This window comes from Chiloscyllium punctatum, chromosome 33 (assembly GCF_047496795.1).
Source record: "Chiloscyllium punctatum isolate Juve2018m chromosome 33, sChiPun1.3, whole genome shotgun sequence".
Lineage (NCBI taxonomy): Eukaryota > Metazoa > Chordata > Chondrichthyes > Orectolobiformes > Hemiscylliidae > Chiloscyllium > Chiloscyllium punctatum.
Genome location: NC_092771.1, coordinates 21473683 through 21497965, shown reverse-complemented (window position 1 = coordinate 21497965; position 24283 = coordinate 21473683). Strand labels below are relative to the sequence as shown.

Here is a 24283-nt window from a genome sequence, read left to right as displayed (position 1 = left end):
GCTCACTTGCAGCTCGCTCAGGGGGAAGTCTGCAACAGGAAAATTGCTCATTCTGGAAATGTTTGCTCAGGAAAGGTGTTGGTGTTCCTTTCTGCCAATACTTCGGAGACTTCAAAGCACCGACTCGAAATATTGCAGCGATGTAGTTGGCAATGATTTTTGAAGTTTGCAGCCAATTACAGTGTAATTACTGTCACCTTTTTTTTTAAGAAAGGGCTTTCGTTTATAAGAGGAAACAAAGTGACTCCGACAATGCCACTCTTTTGTAACTTTGGCTTCAGATTTTCCATAAGAAAATAAGTTGACAAGTACACTCCTGAAATCTTTTTGACTGTTCACTTACATTGTGGCTGATCATTGCCATGCGTTAATTTAAACTCTCCTCATGTTGCTTATAGAATAAGGGTATCGGTTTGGACTGATTCTTGATATTTTAACAGGTTGATCCTGTCCTTTTCCAACCCCTTGCCTTTATCCGTCAGACTATAATGAGAGATTCCCTTCCAGTGGTTTCTGGGTTCCTGCAATGTGACTATGGACAATTACAATGTTTAAAATACATCTGGATGAGTACATGGCTAGGAAAGGTTTAAAGGGATATGGGCCAAGAGCTGTCAAATGGGACTAGATTAATTTAGGATATCTGGTCGGTGATTGGACTGAAGGGTCTGTTTCTGTGCTGTCTGGCTCAATGACTCTGTCAGCTCTGATCTTCCCCAAGGACCTACCACTGGAGCCCACTCATCTGCCCCCTTTCTCTCAGCCACGTCACCCGAAGGTCCAGAGTTTAGTTTTGAAGTGTGACCTTCTCTCCCAACTCCTCCGCTGTTTCTGATTGGTCACTCTGCTTGCCTGACATCCAGGATGGGCAAAAGTTGCCTCCAACTAGATTGTGGGAGGATGGAAGCCATTCCCTTTAATGCCTGCAACAGACTCCACTCCCTCGCCATTGATACCAATCCTCTCCAAGGTTACCGTCTTACACCGTGTGCCACTTGGTTTCACAATTACCTCTGAGCCATATAGGAGTGGAATGAGGCCATTCAGCCCATTCTATGCTCTGGCCTCATGAATGGCCTCATTCCACTCTGAAATGGTTCAGAGTTAATTGTGAAACCAAGTGGCACACGATGTAAGACAGTAACCCTGGAGAGGATTGAGGTTTGTTAAGGTTGTGACTGTGCTAGTTGTGCTGTCAACATTTGCTTATCTGTTCTTGTTCATATATATTGACATTAAATTGCTTGCTTCTATTTCCACAACTGCTCCTGTCTCTGTCTTCTATCCCAGGTTATAGTCATGCAGCACGGAAGCAGACCCTTCGGTCCAACCAGACCATGCTGACCATGTTCCCAAACTAAGTTAGTCTCACCTGCCTGCTCCTGGCCCATACCCCTCCAAACCTTCCTGATTCATGTACTTATCCAAGTGTCTTTGTTCTCTCTATCCTAACTCTGGCCAAGTCCCATTTATCCGTCATCAAAATTCCAGAGGTGAGCTGAAACTGGCTGTCCTTGACATCAGGATAGTGTCTGAGGTCCAACTGTCTTCAGTTGCTTTATCAATGGCCTTCCCTCCATTATTAGGTCAGAAAGGGGGAGGGTGGAGGGTGGTGGGGGGTTTCACTGACTTGTCCAACGTTCAACAACCACTTGCATTTCCTCAAATACTGAAGCAGCCTGCGAGCAGATAGAACATAGAACAATACAGCACAGCACAGGCCCTTCGGCCCACGATGTTGTGTCGAACATTTGTCCTAGCTTAAGCACACCTACATATACCTATTCAATTGCTGCCTAAAGGTTGCCAATGATTCTGACTCTGCCACTCCCACAGGCAGCGCATTCCATGCCCCCACCACTCTCTGGGGTAAAGAACCTACTCCTGACATCCCCCCTATACCTTCCACCCTTCACCTTAAATTTATGTCCCCTTGTAACACTCTGTTGTACCCGGGGAAAAAGTTTCTGACTGTCTACTCTATCTATTCCTCTGATCATCTTATAAACCTCTATCAAGTCACCCCTCATCCTTCGCCGTTCCAATGAGAAAAGGCCTAGCACTCTCAACCTATCCTCGTACGACCTATTCTCCATTCCAGGCAACATCCTGGTAAATCTTCTCTGCACCCTCTCCAAAGCTTCCACATCTTTCCTAAAGTGAGTGCAGCATGACCTAGACAATATCCTTAGCAGCACGTTCCAAAGCTACAAGCCTGTACCATCTAGAAGGTCCAGGATAGTGGGCAATAAGTGCCAATCCATATGCCATGAGTGACTAATGAACAAAGAATGTCCCAAGAAGTTGAAAAAGCAGACTCTTCGTATTCCAGTTTTCTTCCTCTGTCTGTAGTCATGTCCTGATCTTCAATTCCTGAAGATTCCAGGTTATTCCTGAAGGATTTGCAGCTTTCCCCAGACTGTAATCCCAATATGTTTTGTTTTGATGTGTGTAGCCCTGTTCCCAACTTTACAAAACTCAGAGTAAAGAACTGAGAATTTAATGAATTCAGCCTAATACTAAATGATCTGTGGACTTGAATACAAAAGACAGGGCACGAGACCTTTAATTTTAATTCCATAAATTGAGGATGCTTATATTTTGCAACGTATTCTAATTGTTTGCAAATTGCAATGTTAGTAAGTGTATAATTTTTTATCACCTTGTATTTTGTTTTAATGTTTCCTGTGACAGTTATGATAAAACAAATGCAAATGCCAGAAATCTGAAGCAGAAATTGCTGTAAAATCTCAGCAGGTCTGGTAGCACCTCAGAGTCATAGAGATGTACACCATGTAAACAGATCCTTCAGGCCAACTCGTCCATGTTGACCAGATGTCCTAAGCTGATCTAGTCCTGTTTGCTGCATTTGGCCCATCTTCCACTAAATGCTTCACATTTATGTACCCATTCAGATGCTTTTTAATGTTGTAATTGTACCTATCTCCATCACTTCCTCTGGCAGCTCATTCCATACATGCACCACCCTCTGTGTGGAAACAAAATTACACCTTGGGTCTCTATTATATCTTTCCTCTCTCACCTTTAAACCTGTGCCCTCTAGTTTTGGACTCCCTACCCTGGGAAAAGTTCCTTGGATATTCATCCTAACCATGCCCGTCAGCCTCTGTCACTCCAGGGAAAACAGTCCCAGCCTATTCAGCCTCTCCCTAAACCTCAAGCCCTCCAACCCTGGCAACATCCTTGTAAGTCTTTTTTGAACCCTTTCAAGTTTCTCAACATCTTTCCTTCCAAAGAATTGAATGCAGTATTCTGAAAGTGGCCGAACCAATCTTCTGTACAGCCACAACATGACCTTCCAACTCCTGCAATCAATGCACTGACCAATAAAGGCGAGCATGCCAAATACCACCTTCACTGCCCTAGGCGAAAGTGAGGACTGCAGATGCTGGAGGTCAGAGTCAAGATTAGAGTGGTGCTGGAAAAGCACAGCAGGTCAGGCAGCATCCGAGGAGCAGGAAAGTCGACATTTCGGGCAAAAGCAAAATTTTCCTGATGAAGGGCTTTTGCCCGAAATGTAGACTTTCCCTGCTCCTCGTATGCTGCCTGACCTGCAATGCTTTTGCAGCACCACTCTAATCTTCTTCACTGCCCTGCCTACCTGCGATTCCACTTCCAAGGAATCTGCACTCCAAGGTCTCTTTGTTCAGCAACACTCCTCCTGTATTCACATGCAAATCGTTTACACAAATAACTTCCTCCTTCAGTCTGACTCTGGTCCCATGTACATTGCTGATTTTGATTGATCCTCTTTTGACATTGAACCTTCCGGTTTCCAGATCTAGAACATCATCCTGAACCCCTCTGCTTCCCACCCCTCCTTAAAGCACACATTAAAATCTGTCTTATTGTTGCCTTATGTGGTCAAATAGAGTCATATGTGGTTTGATAACACTCCTGTGAAGCATTACAAGATTTTTATTGCATTAAAGGACACTAATAAACATGTTTATTAATGTTGTCACATTGATTCAAGTCAGATGTTTTCTCCCAAGGACCATAGCAGTGTAGTGGTAATAGAGAATAATATTCTAGGGATATTGGTTCATCATAGTGGCAGGTTGGCTCAGTGGTTAGCACCACTGCCTCACAGCGCCAACAACCTGGGTTTGATTCCATTCTTGGGTGACTGTACAAACTCCACACCGACATCCTCCCCGTGTCTGCGTGGGTTTCCTCCAGGTGCTCCGGTTTCCTCCCACAGTCCAAAGATGTGCAGGTTAGGGTGGATTGGCCATGGGAAATGCAAGGTTACAGGGATACAAAAGGAGGGTAGGATGCTGTTTAGAGAGTTGGTATGGACTTGATGGGCTGAATGGCCTTTCACACTGTAGTGTTTCTATGATTCAATGGCAAAAGGTGGTGTTTTAATCCAATTAAGGAAATCCGGCCTTTGAAGGTTGCTTGTGGTGCAGTGGTAGTGTCCTATCTCTGAACTAGAAGGCAGGGGTTCACGTCCCATCCACTCCAAAGGTATGTATTAACACCTCCGAATACATTGGTTAGAAAATACCTCGGCCTGGAATTGAAAACTAGCCTCCATCATGGTGAACATGCCAACTGTTGGCGATCGATGGAGAGAATGCAGAGTTAACATATTGAATCGAGAGTACAATTCAGAAGATGGGTCACTGGTCTCGAAACTTGAACTCTGCTTTCTCGCCCCAGATGCTGCGGGACCCACCTGAGTTTCTTCAGCAATTTTCGCTTTTGTTACCAGCTATTTGACTCCTTTATACCATCATCTTAACCCGGCAGCTGCCGGGTTACAATGAACCAGTTATCTGTCTTTTCATGGCTCGATGTAGACCTGTGAATTCTATGCCGTTACCTAGCTAGTTATTAATGAATGGAAATGCATGTCTTTGGTGGCATTCTGTTAAAGCAGAGCTCATGGAATGAGCTGCTGTTTGAGAGACCAAGAGTCCTTGGCGTCCTTTTGTAGATGTCCCCTGTTATAGTTCACTATAATTAGTTAATGAGGAATATGTTTGCAATGAGAATGTGTTGGGGAGTCAGGGTGTGCAGATAGCAAGGTGTTGAGCTTTTGTAGGATGTATATTCCTTGCTGTTTTGAAGTACAATGCCATCAAGCGTTGTTATATTTCATTCTCCCTGTGTCTGTGTGGGTTTCCTCCAGGTGCTCCTGCTTCCTCCTACAATCCAAAGGTTAGGTGAATTGGCCATGCTAAGTTGCCTAGAGTATTCAGGGATGTGTAGGTTAGGCGCATTAGTAAAGGGAAATGTAAAGTAATGGGTTAGGGGAATGGGTTTGGGTGGGATACTCTTCTGAGAGTCGGTGTGGACTTGTTGGGCCGAATGGCCTGTTTCCACACTGTTGGGATTCTTTGATTTCCGGGAACGAAATCCCAAATTCCGTTGGATGACCAAGTTTTGGAAGTGCAAACAATATCAGTCTTGGCTTTATTGGAAAGTGGGAGAGATCTCAAATGGATACCCATGACTTTCACAACCTCAGGATGTCCTGCAGCACTTGAGAAGGATGCTCATTGGCTAGGAACGCTACTCCTTCGAGAAAAAATGGGGCAGTCATTTTAAACTCAACAAGATCTTCTCAAAACTTATAGGAATGAATAACTGGACGATACATTTTCACTGGGTGTGACTGAAGAATGTTGAGCAGGACATGAGCAGAGCGTTTATTTTTGTTCACTAAAAGTAGAGCTGGTGGTTGATTTTTGTCCACTGAGAAATGGGCGGATAAGTCTTAATTTTACATAATGTCTGACAATGCAGTACTCCCTCAGTTACATATAGAAATGTCCGCTCAATAATATGCACATTAAGCTACCTGAAAGTATATTATGAAGATAGCCCTAGATACTTATTACAAAGGGAAGTGCCAGATGGTGTGTTCCAGATGCAATTTGAGTGGTCAAACTACCAGTCTTGATGCAAAGTGCACTTTATTCATACGCTGTAGTTAAAACGCAACAAAAGAAAGAAGAAATTAGAATAACAACTCTATCGGAAAACTTAACAACAGAATAATAGGTTATTTAACTACTGAACAGTAACTGTTCCAAATATAGTAACATCCCATAAACACACCCTTGGCAAAGACAAATTCAGCAAAATAGATGATCTCACATTCCATTCTCCAGTCTAGGAGGAAAACATCGAGAGAAAACTCCGAGAGAGAGAGAGAGAGTAGTCGAGAGAGATGTACTGCAGCTTCAAGACCCCAGCAATTGTTTCTGAAAAAATAAAACTAAAAAAATCCTGACTCTGGGGGAGTTTGACCCCACCCATTCAGACTGCTTCTATTGTTCTAACCTCTCTTTTTTTTTAAGAAAAAACCCAAGCCTCTCAAACTATTTACTTAATTTGATTCAAATTGACAGCTCAGTGTCTGTCTTAAAACCAGGATGAAATACATCTCGTAAAATCATAGCATTGTCACAGCACAATCTATTTGGTCAAGTTCAGTAATTTGGCATAATTCAGAGGTTCCAAATTATGCTTCGAGGTCAGACAGACTCTACATAAGCTTCTGTCATGTACACAGCAGTTTGACCATGAACTGTGTGCCAGTGAGAGAGCGAACTGTAGGATGTTCTATGTCATTACACAAAAAGGACAGGATTCAGGATGCGTCATGAGGGGAAAGAAAACTGACAAGCTCCTCATTGACCTGGCTCCTAAGATTTCTCTGTTGGGATGAATACTGTGGTAGTTTTCAAATGGTGTACCGTGACAAAATGAGAAGTGAGTTGTGAAATGTTTGGGAAGCAGTCTCAGATAAAGCAACACTGTGTCTGTGCTTTCCAGTTCCTCTGGGAGTCTGTGTCTGTTCTCGAAGGGAGTATCCTGCTGATGAGAATTGGTCTCCTGATGAGGTAACCCCGGCAGAGCTCAAGACCTTCTGCGTTCACATTCACACCAACTTGCCAATTCAGTTTGGCTTTTTCTTACTCCCCAATGACAAACCTGGTACCAAGTCCCTCATCCCTGCCGGTGTCAGAGAGTCATAGAGACGTGCAGCACAGAAACAGATCCTTCTGTCCAACTCGTCCATGCCGACTTGATTTTCCAACCTAATCCAGTCCCATTTACCAGCACTTGACCCATATCCCTCTAAACTCTTCCTATTCATATTCCCATCCAGCCTTTAAATTGCTGTAATTATACCAGCCTCCACCACTTCCGCTGGCAGATCATTCCATACATGCACCACCCTCTGTGAAAATGTTGCCCCCTTAGGTCCCTTATGAATCTTACCCCCTCACCCTTAACCTCTGGCCTCTAGTTCTGGATCTCCCCCATCCCAGGGAAAAGACCATGTCTGTTTATCCTGTCCAGGTTTTGGGGGAAATACCTGTCTCCAGTTGCCATCACTCATCATCTTGTCCCTCCTCTTGGATGCAGCAAACCCCATGACTGTGTTCTGGGACTGCAGAAGCAGCTAACCAATCCAACTGGGAGGATGTCCACCTCTAAGCCTGGTTAGCCTGCACTCGGTGTAGGCGCATTGAGAGGCAAGCTTTTTCAAGGTCTACCTGTCTGAGACCATTTCCTTCCAAAGGAGGGATAGGGCCAGCAAATAGTCCACACCCTCCTTCATAAAGTCCAGCGCCATGTTTTCCCTACAAGTTCACAAATCGCCTTCACCTTTACGTGAGGTTGGATAAACCAAGCAGCCCAGCTCCATACGACTCGAGGTAGGCTACATTTGGAATAGTGTGTGTAGTTCTGTTCGCTGTACTATAGGGAGGATGTGGAGGCTTTGGAGAGGGTGCAGAAGAGGTATCTCGGGGTGTGGCCCTGATTGGAGTGCTAAAGCTATAAGGAGATGGTGGGCAAACTTGGGTTGTTTTCGTGAGAATGTCAGAGGCCGAGGGCTGACTCGATACAATTATATAAAGACTTGCCCCATCTCACTAGAATCTTTACATACAGATGAGGAAGGACACCACTTTGACTGGGACAATACATCCATCCTAGGACAAGCCAGACAGAGACATGCACAAGAATTCCTAGAAGCATGGCATTCCAATCGGAACTCAATCAACAAACACATCGACTTGGATCCCGTTTACCACTCCCTGAGAAAAAGAACAGGAAATTACATCACCACAGGAAATGATGTCATCAACCCAAGGAAACCTAAACATCTAAATAAAAAGTAGGCCATACCACCAGTGCTTCAGTGGAGGCTCACTGATGATGTTACCTCGTATGGTGACGAAACATCTGAATACAAACCTTCCCGCTCAGCGAGCAAACATACATCCAGAAGTATATATTATGAGAGGTGTGGACAGATTCTGCGCAGTCAGAATCTGTTTCCCAGATTGGAAATGCCAAATACTAGAGGGCATAGGTTTCAAGTGAGAGTGGGAGAGTTTAAAAGGGACATGTGAGGTAAGTTTTGCTCTCCACAGTGGGCGGTGGAATGCGCTATTGGGGGACACCTTATGGAGGATGGGAAAGTATTTGATGAAGCAGCTGCAGATGGTTGGGCCTAGGACACTATCCTGCAGAGGTGTAGAGCCCTTGTGGCACAGTGGTAGTGTCCCTATCTCTGAGCCAGGAGAACCTGATTCAAATCCCACCTGCTCCAGAGATGTCACAATCGTGACATTCCTGAATGTGTTGGTCAGAAAATATCTACTCTGCAGGCACAGGAATGTGGTACTGTGGGTAGCCTAGGTTCACTGCTCCAGAGGTGTCATAGCATCACTGAACAATCTGATTAAAACAAATCGATCTTGCAAAAATGTGCTGAGACTGAGAGGTCTGGTCTCCAATAACTGCAAGCATCTCAATCAGCGCACAAGTACAAAAGAATTCTAATGACCCTGTCCACTGTAGTGTTCTTTATGCATTGAAATGCAGTGGGGAGAAGGTCAGTCAGAGTTAATCTGCCTAGTTCAACATTTAAATAAAATCTGGCAGTTAACTGCCAACCATCATCAGCTGTGCATTCTCTGCACCACCTTCCATTTGCCAAACAATTAACACTTTCATCTTCTCTGGACTAAATGTTGGCTTTTCTCCTTGAAGTGGTATTCTTGTGACCTGTCCTGCTGATCGCGAGACGAGATGTTTTGACAAAGTATGTATATTACTGAAGAGACAAGTAACACTCCTGTCAAACTTCAAGAAAGCCCCCAACAACAGCCAATTGTTTTGTCGTCCCTTTACTGAACTCTCCAACCAATCTCCCTGATCGTCACCGATACAACTAACACCACAACCAACTTTTTGCAAGTTCCCAACCACCCTCCACCACACGCACATGGAACCCAAAGCGTAATGATTGATGGCACCTACCACAAAGTTCGCTTTCCCAACTAATTACAGATTTTGTGACCCAGAAATCAGCTTTGTTGGCAGGATAACGTGTTATGAAAATGCCGATGCAAGGGGACCGCAGGGTTGTTTGAATACTGCTGGTGGTGCATACTTTCTGAACTGTATTCCAGAACAAATCTTCCTGCCACAGTCCACCAATCTCTGGAGAGGACTCGTCCAGCCTCCAACAACTTGCATCCATGCAGTTTTTGAAAACGCATTCTAAAGCTGCTTCATAGAAACACCAAACTAAAATGTGACACTGAACTGACGCATCAGCAGAGACAAGAGGCAAATTTTAAGATGGTGAGGTTAAATTCAACTCTTGGTGCACTTAATCAATTTGTCAGAGATGTTATGGCACCCCTCTGGAGCAGATGGGGCTTAAACTCGGGCCTTTTGGCTCAGAGGTAGGGACACCACCACTGCACCAGAGCCCTGTTCCGGGTTCCTCAGGGTAGTATCCAAGGCCTAACTATCTTCAGTAGCTCTAATGGCTGTGCCTTCATCTGCATGTCAGAATTGAGGGTGTTCACTGATGCTCAGCATCATTCTGCGCCCTGCGTTTTATGTTAAGAGATAATATACGCATTTCCACAGCCAATCAAATACCCCATTGGAGGAAACAGCATGCCAATTCCCAGTCGTTTCTGACTCCTTCGCCAATCACCTTCAATCTGTCATCTGGTTAGCCAGCTTCCCTACCTCACCCTTTCCACATCCAAAGCCATTTCTCCTCAACTTCTACCACAAGAACAACCATCCCAACTGCATTGTCAACTAACTGAGGTCTTTCAAAACTGGGAGCATTCTCATTTAGAAGAGGCAATGGGCTGGTGGTATTAGCATTTGGGAAGGATTTAGAGGGATGTTTACCAAGTATTGGCAAATGGGACAAGATTATTTTAGGATACTGGTCAGCATGGATGAGTTGGACCGCAGGGACTGTTTCTATGCTGTACATCTCTATGACTGGTAATCCAGCTAACGTTCAGGGGACCCATATTCAAATCCCACCATGGCAGAAGGTGGAATTTGAATTCAATTCAAAATATCTGGAATTAAGAATCTATTGATAACAATGATTCCATTATTGATTGTTGGAAAAATCTGTCTGGTTCACTAATGTCCTGTGGGGAAGGAAACTGCCATCCTTACCTGGTCTGGCCTAGATGTGACTCCAGACCCACAGCAACCCTATTTGGATGGGTGATAAATGTTGGCCTAGCCAGTGACGTCCTCATCCTGTGAATGAATTTTTTTTAAAAACTCTGCAGCATTACCTCTCCAAGGTCTTGAAATCTGTCCTAAAGTGCAGTGCGCAGGTCATATTCTCAATCCTCCAAGCTGGGAACAAAACCTGAGATTTACTCAAAGAAAAAATTTTGTAACAACTTTGTATCAGCGGCACGATGACTCAGTGGTTAGCTGTGCTGCCTCACAGCACCAGGGACACAGGTTCGATCCCAGCCTCGGGTAACTGTCTGTGTGGTGTTTGCACGTTCTCCCTTGTCTGTGTGGGTTTCTCCAGGTGCTCCAGTTTCCTCCCACAATCCAAAGATGTGTAGGTTAGGTGAATTGGCCATGCTAAATTGCCCACAGTAATCAGGGATGTGTAGGTTAGGTGCATTAGTCAGGGGTAAATGTAGGCTAATAAGGTAGGGGAACGGGGCTAGGTGGGTTACTCTTCAGAGGGTCGGTGTGGACTTGTTGGGCCAAATGACCTGTTTCCACACTGTAGGGATTCTATGACTCTAATGTCCTTGAGTTTAAACTCCACGTGTCTCCAGACAAAAGGCCAGGATGTGGCCTGTTTATTTGTTCTGCTACTTTGTGAACATTTACTTCACACTGCTACTGCAGGCCTAGTGAAAAAATTATTTACCATTTACTTTGCACTGTTTCGCCTCAATCATTCTGCCAAAAATGTATTACTTCACCACATTAAACATGCTCTGTTGGGGCGTCAGCATATTTTACCAGTTCCGAGATTGGTTACTTTACTGCTCTTTGTTGACTGTGCTTCCACCATGTGTTATTTGTACGTTCTCAAATGAACTTGCCCCATTAAGCTATGGATTTATCACAGAACCCCTACAGTGTGGAAGACGGCCAATCGACCATCGAGTCCATACCGACTCTCTGTAGATCATCCCACCCAGACCCCACCTCCCTATTCCCGTAATCCCGCATTTCCCATGACTAACCCACCTAACCTATATATCCCTGGACACTATGGGAAACTTAGCATGGCCAATCCATCTAAACTGCACACCTTTGGATTGTAGGAGGAAACCGGAGCACACGAGGAGAATGTGCAACTCCACACAGCCGGAATCGAACCCGGTCCCTTGTGCTGTGAGGCCGCAGTGCTGACCACTGAGCCACTGATGCTGCCCATCGGCTTCTAATGGCCAACGCTAGCCAATTGGAAAGAGGCTCGATGGTTCACTTACTGACTGCATTGGTCCATCCAAGCCTGAGCACTGCAGGAATAACACTCACTCGCTCCTTACACTGATGTTTTGTGAACTCCAGGCGATCTTGCCAAGTTATGACACTGGGTTGACACAAGTTTAGAAACTGGCAACAGATGGAGGCAAGCTGCATACCCAGGAAGATACCAGTCCCATTGACTTAACAATGGCGACATGGATCAGTTTCAAATACATACACTCAATGTCCAGTCATCCTTCACAACTTCTAGAATACTGCATTAGTTGTTACAAATTGGTTAGGGCGTAATGCTGAGAAAGGAGCCAGTGAATAGCTGTTACCTCTGTTCTTTTGAACCAGGCCCTGTAAGTGTACTTGTTCTGTCTGCCTACAAAGAGCAGGGCCCTGTGTAATTTATATATATATACACACAAGCGCACTGCACTCTGAACCGGATGGTCAGTCCTGCATTGGTGCCTGTGTAATTCTTTGTGCACTTAGGATTATTCAGCAAGTGTTATCCATACCTAATGTAGGTGGCTATGTTATGAATGTTGCAAGTGAAGTCTTGCTGGCAATGGTCTGCATTATGCTTTTTGGTTTAGGTTGTGGCATTAAGATGCCGGTCTGTCTGTAGGATAGCCTTCTTCCTGCCAACGCAAATCCCTTTTCTACTTCCATGGCAAACTCTATGGAGGCTGAATTAATCCAATTTTTGTTTTCCTATGTGTGAATGGTTCAATGGAAAAAAGATTCCCCCGGAAAGTCTGTGCCTGGCCAAAAACCCTCAGGATCTTGGGCTTGGTCTGTTCATTCTGTCAGAGTGAGGGGTGGGGCCAAATGGCTTTGGCATCCAGTTATTTTCTCAGGTTTGCAGCCACAGGATGTGAGCCTCTGGAAAACGTGAATCTTTCAATTCCCCAAGCAGCAAGGTGTCTGTCTTTACACTGGATGAGGTTGTTACTGAACAGAAGGACCTTCATCCTGTTGTGCCCGTGCTGGCTCTCTGAATGTGCGAGTCACATGATGCCATGCCCCCCCTTGCCCTGCATTCTGATCCTCCTCAGGGGGTTCTCTCATTCCCTTTTGAGTGCATGCGTTGAACCTGCCTCCACCACACTTCCAGGCAATGCATTCCCAGACCCTAACCGCTCGCTGTGCAAAATAGATTTCCCTCCTGTCACTTCGCTGCTTTTGCCAATTGCTTTAAGCCTGTGTCCAAACAGTTTCTGACTCTCGCGTTTGTACTGACCCCTTGTGATTCTGAATGTCTCTATCAGGTCTCCTCTCTGTCTTCACACTTCCACGGAAAGCTGTCCCGACCTCTCCTTACCCCATACAAGATCTCTGCTGACATTGGCTTTTCGTTTCTCTTGCCTTTCACCTTTCTGCCTAACGCACCATCGGTCAATGGGGGTCCAAAGGGAGTTCCATTTGTACAAGGCTCTTGTTAGGTAACATCTGGGAGTCATTCAATGTGCGAACCTAGTTATATTTCAGGGTGGGTAGAGCGTTGAGAGTGCAGTGAAGGCTCACCAAGGGGAGATCTGGTTTGAGAGAATGTGAAGGGTTTTGTTCAGTGAAATGGTCTTGGGACTTTCCTGAAAATGTCAAAGGAATCAGAGGATGATCTGACTATACAATGGCTTTAGGCAGTGTACTGTGCCTTTTTTTAAATGAAGAAATGTTGAGACAGAGATACTGAGCACTCTGCTCCAAAGCCAGTAAAGAGCTCGTGAGGCCTTGAGTATTTTCTTAAAGTTGGAACAAAAGAAGCAGTCTGGCTGGGTGGGGTCTAGCTCCCATAGAACCAGGATTTTTTTTTTTCAGTTTGAGCTTCAGTACTGGTTGCTGCTGGGGTCTTGAAGCTAGATGTGGAAGCTCTTTTTCCTCTCTCTGTTACAGCTGAAAATTGGGGGTTCTCTTCCTGCTGTTAGATTGCATGTGAGGCAATCTATTTTACTGAATTTGCCAAGGGTGTGTTTATGGGCTGTTATTATATTGGAACAGTTAATCAGTAATAGTTACTGTGTCTATTATATTGTTACGTCTTTCAATAGAGTTACAGTGAAGCCAGTTCTTTTATTTTGTCTATATTTTAACCGTAATACAAAAAAAAGTGTTTGGTTTAACATCTAATAGTTTGACCAATTGTATTGCATCTGGAATTCAACATCTTACACTTACAGTGAAAATAAGATAAAGTTAGGGTCTAGGCCATCTTTGTCATATATTTTGATTCGATTAGATTACGTTACAGTGTGGAAACAGGCCCTTCGGCCCAACAAGTCTACACCGACCCACCGAAGCGCAACCCACCCAAAACCCTACATTTACCCCTTACTAACACTACGGGCAATTTAGCATGGCCAATTCAACTGACCTGCACATCTTTGGACTGTGGGAGGAAACCAGAGCACCCGGAGGAAACCCGCGCAGACACGGGGAGAACGTGCAAACTCCACACAGTCAGTCGCCTGAGGTGGGAATTGAACCTGGATCTCCGGCGCTATGAGGCAGCAGTGCTAACCACTGTGCCACCGTGCAGCCCACAATTTTGATTCGGTTTGGTCTTGTCCATAACAGTGGGAAGTGCGAGATTTTCGTTTCTTTTGGTGGTTGAATGGTAATAATTTGGCGCAATGAGTAAATGGCTTTGAAGATCAAAGTGTGGAATTTAGACATTTTCTGACGAGTGGCTATTGAGACAGACACGATGATTTCATTGGACAAGTTTTCACGTGTTTGAGAAAGTACAATGTACAAACAAATCCAGAAAGGGGAGCAAATGAGACTTAAGTGGATTGTTCTAGATAAAACCTTCATGTTTCCATGTCGCTATAATGTCAATGACTGTCTCGCACAATATTTTTCAGCTTGAACTTCAATTACTAGTGTGTCTGAAGTATATCTTCAATCAGTGCTTCCCAAATCTTTTTGAGGCTTGGAAGTTATGATCCCCTCAGTACAAGCTGAGAGCCTGGGGGCCTGTTAGAGCAGTCAGAGAAAGCTAGGAAATAGGAGTAGGTCATTCGGCCCTTCGAGCCTGCTCCGCCATTCATTCAATATGGCCGATCATCTAACTCAGTCCCCTGTTCTCGCGTTCTTCCCCCAGGCTCTTTGATCCCTTTCGCCATTAGAACTTGGATCTCAGAACCTCAATGTTTTAGATGACAATCCCACTTGAGATCCTAACCCCTCCTCTTCTGTTAGGGATGTTCTGCTTTAGATGTTGATTTGTTAACAAAGCTGTTGATGGGTCCTGTTTGGGTGGAATCTAAAATGGTTGGGGCGTGGAAACTGATCACTTGACCCTCAGCTCTCTGGTACTTTGGTCAGCTACAACCATCACATCAAATGCCGTTCTACTCCAATCCTCTTTGGAGTAATTAACTAAATCCTCCCTTAAATTCAGGAGAAAAGTGAAATATTGCAGATGCTGGAAATAGAACATAGAACAGAACAGCACTGGAACGGGCCCTTTGGCCCACTATGTTGTACCGAACATGACACCAAATTAAACTAATCCCTTCTGCCTGCCCATGGTCCATATCCCTACATTCCTTGCATAGTCATGCACTTCTCTAAAAGCCCCTTAAACACCCCTATCGTGTCTGCCTCCAGCACCACCCCTGGCTCCAGACTCCTACCACTCTGTGTTTTGAAAACAAAAGCCTGCCCCTCACATCTCCTTTGAACTTTCACCCTCTCACCTGAAATGTATGCCCCACATTATTAGACATTTCACCTCTCGGGAGAAAAATTCTGAAGCTAAAGCAAGTGATGCCAGAAATACTGAGCAGGTCAGGCAGCATTCCGGAAGAGCGAGAAGCAGAGTTAACGTGACTTTTGGTGAGCTTTGAGGGAAGTTTGCATTGTAATAGATTTGGAGCAGGTGAGAGGAGAAACTGTGATAGGGTGGATGACAGGAGAGAGTTAATGCTGGAAGGTTTCATGGTTGTGGGCCCAGAGAGTGCTCATGGGAGAAACCAAAGATCAGAAAAACACCAGCAGAGGAGGTGTCAATGGTAGGATACGGAATTGTCTGAAAGCCAGGGAAGAAAGTCGAGGGAAAAGAAAATGAACCAGCAACAAAGTAGGGAGAGGAAGTCAGTGATAGATGCTTGTTAAATGACTGTCCAAGTGTTTAAGGATTTCCTGAATGAATCTCCACTCCTGGAGCCACAAAGTCACTCTGGAAAAGGGAACTGAGTGCTTGTCATTCCTGCTTGGATTGGCACGAAGCAAGCTGTTCTCTGAGTGGATGGACTTACTTTCTGCTTTCCACCCTCTGTACAATCGCTATCTTTTCTCCTCCTTTGGCGCTGGGCACCTTTACAATGTGTTCAACTCATTCCTCCTCTGTCTGTCTGCAACATAGAACCAAACGTAATTCTCCAACCTCTATCGTTTCCAAAGAAGCATCAGATCCGACTCACGGCATGGTGGCTCAGTGGTTAGCACTGCTGCCTCACAGCACCAGGGTTCCAGGTTCGGTTCCAGCCTCCGGCAACTGTCTGTGTGGAGTTTGCTCATTCCCCCCGTGTCTGCGTGGGTTTCCTCCGGGTGCTCCAGTTTCCTCCCACAGTCCAAAGATGTGCAGGTCAGGTGAATTGGCCATGCTAAATTGCCCATAGTGTTAGGTACATCAATTAGAAGGAAATGGGTCTGGGTGGGTTACTCTTCGGAGGGTCGGTGTAGACTGGTTGGGCCGAAGGGCCTGTTTCCACACTGTAGGGAATCTAATCTAATCAAATCAAACATTCCTTTCTGCACAGACCCACTGAGCTTCTCGAACCCCTTTTTATTTTCATGTAAGTTTTCCTCCTTCCCTGGTCCAGATGGAGATCCATGTGCTCCGGCTGTACGTTGTCTTCCTACCCTCTCTGAGATTTTCTATAGCTCTCTGATTCCGACTGTGAGGCACGATCGCTGCCTGGTTCAGTGTTCTGGCAGTGGGGAGAGATTTCCGATGTTTCTCATGAATGGATTGTTCCCGGGCGAGGGAGGGTAATGTGGGGTCAATCATGCCCTTTCCCAAAGGCGATGTCAGCTTTCAGATGGCTTCTTCCCATGAGGGCTGGGAGCTGAAGCAGCTCACTGAAAAGACAAGAGAGAGACATGACCCTGTCCAAAAGGAGGAATTCCAATGCTCAGTGCACACTGTGGTTGCTTGCCAAAAAAAAAACGCCCAGGACTGCTCTTGGTTGAAGCTGAACTTTTAACCCAAGCTTGCAGTTCACAGAATTGCTACGGCACAGAAAGAGGCCATTCAGCCCATCGTGCTTGCACTGGTTCTCAGAATCCCAACAGTGCAGAAAGAGGCCTTTCATGCAGCGACCTTCCAGAAGGCATCCCAGCCAGCCCCTCCACCCTATCCCCATATTTTCCCATGGCTGACCCACACATCGCTGAACACTATGGGAAATTTAGCATGGCCAAGCCACCCTAACCTGCACATCGTTGGACTGTGGGAGGAAACCCACGCAGACACGGGGAGAATGTGCAAGCTCCACACCGACAGTCACCCAAGGGTGGAATCGAACCTGGGTTCCTGGTGCTGTGAGGCAGCAGTGCTAACCGCTGAGCCACCGTGCCATCCCTAGGGTTAACTGCTGAGTGGCAATCTCATGCCCTTTCTCCAAATCCCAGCACATCATTTCTAACAAGAAATCATCCAGTGCCCCTCTTGAATGTCTCAATTCAACCTGCCCTCCACCAGATTTCCAGGCAATGCATTCCACACCGGGGCTATTCACTGAGTGTCATAAAGTCACACTGCGCAGAAACAGACCCTTTCGTCCAAATGGCCCATTTAAATGTATTTGGCCCATATCCCTCTAAACCTTTCCAATTGGGGCAGCATAGTGGCTCAGCACTGCTGCCTCATAGCGCCAGGGACCCGGGTTTGATTCTACCAACTGTCTGTGTGGAGTTTGCACATTCTCCCCGTGCCTAATTGGGTTTCCTCCTACCATCCAAACATGTCCGGTCAGGTGAATTGGCCATGCTAAACTGCCCATAGTATTAGTCAGGGGTAAATATAGGGTAGGGGAATGGGTCTGGGTGGGTTACTCTTCGGAGGGTCGGTGTGGACTTGTTGGGCCGAAGGACCTGTTTCCATACTGTAGGGAATCTAATCTCAAAAGGTTGATGTACCAATCCAAATGTCTTTTAAATCTTGTATTTGTAACTGCTTCTACCATGTCCTGTGACAGTTTATTCTGTACATATCCAACGCTCCGTGTGAAAACGTTGCCCGTTTTAAATCTTTCCCCTTTCACCTTGATCTTGTGCCCTCTACTTTTGGACTCCCCCATCAGGGGAAAAGACCTTTGCTATACACCCTATCTATTCCCCTCATGTTCTTTTAATCTCCATAAGCTCACCCCTCAGTCTCCTACACTCCAGGGAAAGGAAATCCCAGCCTCTCCTGCGAGCTCAAACCCTCCAGTCCTGACGACATCCTTGTAAATCATTTCTGCACCCTTTCCAATTTAATAATATCCTTTCTAAAGTAGTCATGTGTGAATTTTAACTTTCTAAAGTAGGGTGACCAGAATTGTCGAAAAAAATGAGGACTGCAGATGCTGGAGATCAGAGTTGAGAGTGTAGTGCTGGGAAACCACAGCAGGGCAGGCAGCATCCGAAGAGCAGGAGAATCGGCATTTCCAGTGCCACACGTTTCGACTCTCATCTGCAGTCCTCACTTTATGCCCGAAATGTCGATTCCTCTGCTCCTCGGATGCTGCCTGACCTGACCAGAATTGTACTCAGTATTCCAAAAGTGGCCTAACCAATGTCTTGTACAAGCTGTAGCATGATATAATTACATTTACTTTATTTGCACATTACTTTAAATCTATGCCTTCTCATTTTTGTCTTTTTTTACAATTGGGAGCAGCTTCCCCCATGTACTCCTGTGCAAGCCACTGTCCAATACTTCTCCCAATATGTGCAGACTTGAGAAATTAAAGTCGTAACCGATGTAGTTCTCCCGAAAATAAGTCACTTTCCTCTAATTCTCAAAAGCACGAAACATTGTTCGATTATAAACAAACGAGAAAACAAGAATTGCTGGACAAACCGAGCAGGCCTGGCAATACCTGTGTGGAGAGAGAGAGACTGCGGCTTGAGCCCTCTTTCCATTCCCTAGAACGTACCTCCTCCGAGTTCTGAAGAAGGGCCACTGGACTTGAAATGTTATCTTTGTCTTTCTCTCCACGGATGCCACCAGATCCACCAAGCCCCCCCTCCCCACCTCCCCCCTTGCGACCCCGGTCTTTCAGATCTCCAACACGCGCAGTTTGTTGTTTTATTGTTCAATTGCCAACTGAGCTCCTTTCAAACATAGAAGCCATTTGGGCTTGGAAGATCGCTTTGGAGACACTTCCTGTGTGCTTCACTGATAGGAGGGAAAAAAAGTCTTAAAAACCTAATCCTACAATTTTTGTTCCTTTGAATCCTTCCCTCAAAAATGGCCCAGCGCAGTTAGTTAGTGATGGACGACAAATACTGGCAATACTCACGTCCCTGTGAGGAATTAAAAGATAGCACTGAAACTGGTCTGCTCTTTATCACATTACTGTGATGGAGGTAGCAGCGTGCAAACTGGTTGTCAGATTCCACAAAGTGCGTACCACTCTTCAAACAACTCTTCAAAAAAAACTATTTATTGGCTATATCATAGATTGGGAGAAAGTGAGGACTGCAGATGCTGGAGATCAGAGTCGAGAGTGTATTGCTGGAAAAGCACAGCAGGTCAGGCAGCATCCGAGGAGCAGGAGAATAGACGTCTCAGGCATAAGCCCTTCATCAGGAACATTCCTGAAATGTTGATTCTCCCGCTCCTCAGATGCTGGCTGACCTGCTGTGCTTTTCCAGCACCACACTCTATATCGTAGATTGGGATTTTTTGAAAAGGTGCTAGTTAAATGCAACTTCTTTCTAGAACAAACCTGCAGTGGCTCATTTGATTTGAATCTCCCCGACTGGCAATTTTTGTCTCCTATGTAGTCCCATGATGTGAGACCTAATTCTTACCCTTTAAAATTCATCTATTCCCCTTGTGTCTCACCCTGCAAGGAGTATTGAGTTGGATGTACCTGTTAGTTGGTGATTGTGTTAATTTTTAGTCAGGTGGATTGCTGTGAATTCTGGGAATAAAATGACTTGGGTTTGGAGGGACCTGATTGTTCTCAGTTCCAAGCTTTTATCTCATCCCTTCTTGAAGCATCTGTTTTCAAAGGTTGTGGTCAATGAGGTTTGAAGTGAGTGCGACAGAATCTGGGCAAGGCCGAGTTGGATGATCGCTTGTCTTTTAATCCAGCGACCAAGGTGATGTTCTGGGTTTGAATCCTGTCACGGCAGATGGTGGAATTTAACTTCAATAAAAATCTGGACTCGAGTCCACTGCTGACCATGAACCCATTGTCGATTGTTGGAAAAACCCATCAGGTTCACGCATGTCCTTTACTGTGGAAAACTGTCTGGTCTGACCTATATGTGGCTCCAGCCCCACAGCATTGTGGTTAACTTAACTGCCCTCTGGGAAAATTAGGGCAAGAAATACTGGTCTATCCAGTGATGAATAATTAAAAAGAATTGAGCATCACCGCGATGTATTGATCTGCTTAAAATTATTGGGTGCTGATCTTCATCGAGCAGGGAGAGCAAACGCAGATCATTCTTGGGCCATAAGATGGGTTCAAGGCCAGCGTTGCTCTTGGCAACATGGTGTAACTCTCTGAACTTGAGAAAATTGACCTGTTCCTACAGAGTGAACGAATATTCAAGCAGAGCACGTTATCAGAGCTTTATGGAAACTTTAATGAAAAATTGGGTTGGATTGTTACACACTGACATAAAATCAATGGGAGTTATCACTGCCTGTGCGTATGCTCCTATTCACAGACTGTAGAATTACTGTCGCGCAGAAAAAGGCCGTACTGCTGTCGTTGCTATGCTAGCTGTCCGAATGAATACTTTCAGGAGTCCCATTCCCCTGCTTTCTGCCCGTGACCCTACATATTCTGTCTTTGTGAAATGATATTCAAACTGTGTTTCAAATAGACATGTGTTCCCTACTCTCACAGGCTGTACTTTACAGATCCTCAAAACCTGCTGCACAAAAATATTTTTTCTCAAATTATTTTTACTTCTCAAATTATTTTCAATCCATGCCGTCTTGTTCTTGATGCTTTGACAAATGACAACCGTTTCCCTCCCTGTTAGTTCTGCCTTTATGGTCTTCAATACCCCTGTCAGATCACTGAGTTGTTCACCCCTGGCTGTTTTGAACTGAATTGAAAATTACCTGACTGGCAATGATAGGATGCTCAGAAGGTCTGGATCAAAGAATTTCAAATAAACTTGTTGAACTATAACCTGCTATCGTGTGCCTTTTGACTCTCGCTTTTCCTTACAGCTTTTCTTAAATAATGGCACCACGTTAGCCAACCTCCCAGTTTTCTGGCACCTCACCCATGGCTATCGATGATACAAGTATCTCAGCAAGGTGAGGGGATATTTAATGAATTGCAGGACCTGGATACCTTAGAGGGACAGAGGGATCATGGGTCATTATTCACAAATCACTGAAGTCAGCAGAGCATGCGAATAGGATAGTTAAGGCGGCATATGGGACACTTGCTTTCATAAATCATGGCATAGAGTATAAGAGCAAGGAAGTAATGTTGGCGTTGCACAGAGTGTTGGTTTGGCCACAGCTGAATAATGTGTGCAGTTCTGGTCACCTCACTATAGGAAGGATGGGGTAACAGTAGAGGGGATACAGAGGAAGTTCACCAGGTGTTGCCTGGGATGGAGAGACTGAGCTACAAGGAGAGACAAGATAGGCTTGGATTGTTTTCTTTAAAGCAGCAAAGACTGAGGAGGGGTGGTGACATGACTGAGGTATCGAAGATTATGAAGGGTGTGGACAGGGGCAATAGAGAGCAGCTGTTCCCCTTGGTTGAGGGGTCAGTCACAAGAGGGCATAGTTTTAGGGCAAGGATCAGGAGATGGGTAAATTTGAGGAAATCTTTTTTTCACAGCAGGTGGTTGGAATCTAGAATACGCTGCCCAAGAACGTCGTGACGGCTGGAAACATAACAACCTTTCAAAAGATATTTGGACAAGCACTTGAAAGATCATAACATTTAAGGATATGGAGCAAGTGCAGGGAACTGGGGTTAGCGCACCTTTTGTGGTAGTTTTGACAGTGCAGACTTGATGGGCCAAAGGGCCTTTTCTGCACTGGTTGGCTCTATGAATATTTTTATCATTTATTTATTCGCGGGATGAGGATGTCACTGCCTAGGCCAGCATTTATTGCCCATCCCTAATTGCCCAGAGGGCAGTTAACAGTCAACCACATACCTGTAGGAGTATGTAGGCCAGAGTATGTATGGAGTCACATGTAGGCCAGACCAGGTAAGGATGACAGTTTGCTTCCCTAAAGAACATGAGTGACCCAGATGGGGTTTTCCAACAATTGACAATGGTTTCATGGTCATCATTAATTCCAGATTTTTATTGAATTTAAATTCCACCATCTGCTGTGGCGGGATTTGAACCCAGGTCCCCAAGTCATCACAAATATGTGTGGCCTCTCCTTATAACTCAAGCCTTCCAGCCTCAGGGAACTGAGATAGAAAACCCATGAAGTAAACAGAGATGAAACATGAGTGAATGTTCTGAAGACGAGTGGGACCGGACTCGTGACGTTAAATTGGTTTCTTTCTCTCCACAGATGCTGCCAGACCTGCTGAGTTTCTCCAGCACATTGTGTTGTGCTTCTGACTCCACACTCTGCACCTTTTGAGCTCAGACTCTGTTCTGGTGTTGCTGGCCACAGTCTGGGCTCTGTGTGGAGCAGAGTTATGTTTGGAATTGGCGTGCGGTCCCACCACTGCTGCTCTGGTCTGTCCCTTTTGGCCGGGATGTCATCGGAAGTCTTGCTATTTTTATTGGACAGGTAGTCGGATGAGGGAAGAGCTCCACGTCTGCCATAAAAAGAGCTCACGTTAAATCATCAGGAGCAGTGCCATCGATTTTGCCAGTCAGTGGATATCAGATAGCACCTCCCCACCCCATCAGCGCTCGCTGTCCTGTCATCGTTGTGGGAAGAGTCTCGGCATTTTAATGACGGATAGGAAGCTGCAGGGGGAAAAAAATGGGCATTCCTCAAGCTAGTTGAACATTTGGCCATCTCTGAGGAATTAAAGGATTTTTCTTTCCACTACAACTGTCTCTTCTTCTCTCCACACCCCCCCCCCCCCAATTCGCCCCTAAAATTTCAGCCCCTGCCCTTTAGCTCCAGCAGAATCTAAAACATTCAGCAATCTCGAGCACTTGGACAGTGGGGGAGGGAGGGATAGTGGATAAAGAATCCTTTCTGTTTGGCTGAGAGCCAAGATTGCAGTTGGTCCTGTCAGTTTGTGCCTGGGAGAGGGCAGTGAGCAGCAAGATTCCCAGCTTATCCTGGCATTCCCCCAGCCCATTGGCAACGATTAATTTCCAGTGTCTTGAAAACAACCAGGCTTCCTGCAGCTAACTTTTGAATTGAAGCGAGTTTTGATTTGCAGATTGTGTGTCTCTTGAGGTTTCCTTTTATTTCAGATTATTTAGCATCGGTGATGCACCCTTCGTTAGAAACTTATTTGATTAGTTTCTATACAGTGTGGAAACAGGCCCTTCGGCCCAACCAGTCCACACCGATCCTCCGAAGAGTGCCCCACCAGACCCATCTCCCTCTGACCAGTGCGCCTAACACTATGGGCAATTTAGCATGGCCAATTCACCTAACCTGCACATTTTTGGACTGTGGGAGGAAACCCACGCAGACACAGGGAGAATGTGCAAACTCCATACAGACAGTCACCCGAGGCTGGAATTGAACCTGGGACCCTGGTGCTGTGAAGCAGCAGTGCTAACCACTGAGCCACTGTGCCACCTTGAGCCTTTTTCTTTGCTGTTAATTTATTGCTACGGATGTGCCCCTTGCTTGTTGTTACTGCTCGGAATTGGAACACTTCCTCCTTTTAGCACAAGCAATGTTGGCATCGCTCACTACCAGTGTCGAGTGGGCTGCTGCAAAGTAAATCTATGCCCACTGTCCTCCAAACAAAGGCCTCGTGATTTGATTCAGAGTTGTAGAGGCCTACACAATGGAGACAGGCACTTTTGTCTAAAATTGGTCTGTGCCGACCAAAATGTCCATCCAAGCTAATTCCATTTTGATTTTATTATTGTCACGTGTACTGAGGTATAGTGAAATGCATTCATAGAATCCCTACAGTGTGGAAACAGGTCATTTGGCCCAACAAGCTCACACTGACCCTCCAAAGAGTGTTCCCACCCAGACCCATTCCCCTATCCTATTACTCCACGTTTACTCTGCCGAATGCACCTAACCTACACATCCCCTGAACACCATGGGCAATTTAGCATGGCCAATTCACCTAACCTGGACATCTTTGGACTGTGGGAGGGAACCCACGCAGAC

At 45.4% G+C, this 24283-nt stretch overlaps 1 protein-coding gene across 4 annotated transcripts in view; it reads left to right on the top strand.

The window, feature by feature from the left end:
• The window catches only part of LOC140458478 (talin-2), a 327438-nt gene that overhangs the window by 71250 nt on the left and 231905 nt on the right, over positions 1–24283 (top strand). The window contains exon 1 of one of the 4 annotated variants that reach the window (XM_072553132.1): positions 21230–21292. The exons of the other annotated variants lie outside the window; for them this stretch is intronic. The gene's annotated coding sequence lies outside the window, so the exon portion shown is untranslated. Of the gene's footprint in view, positions 1–21229; positions 21293–24283 lie in introns of those variants that run through there. 4 annotated transcript variants of the gene reach the window in all.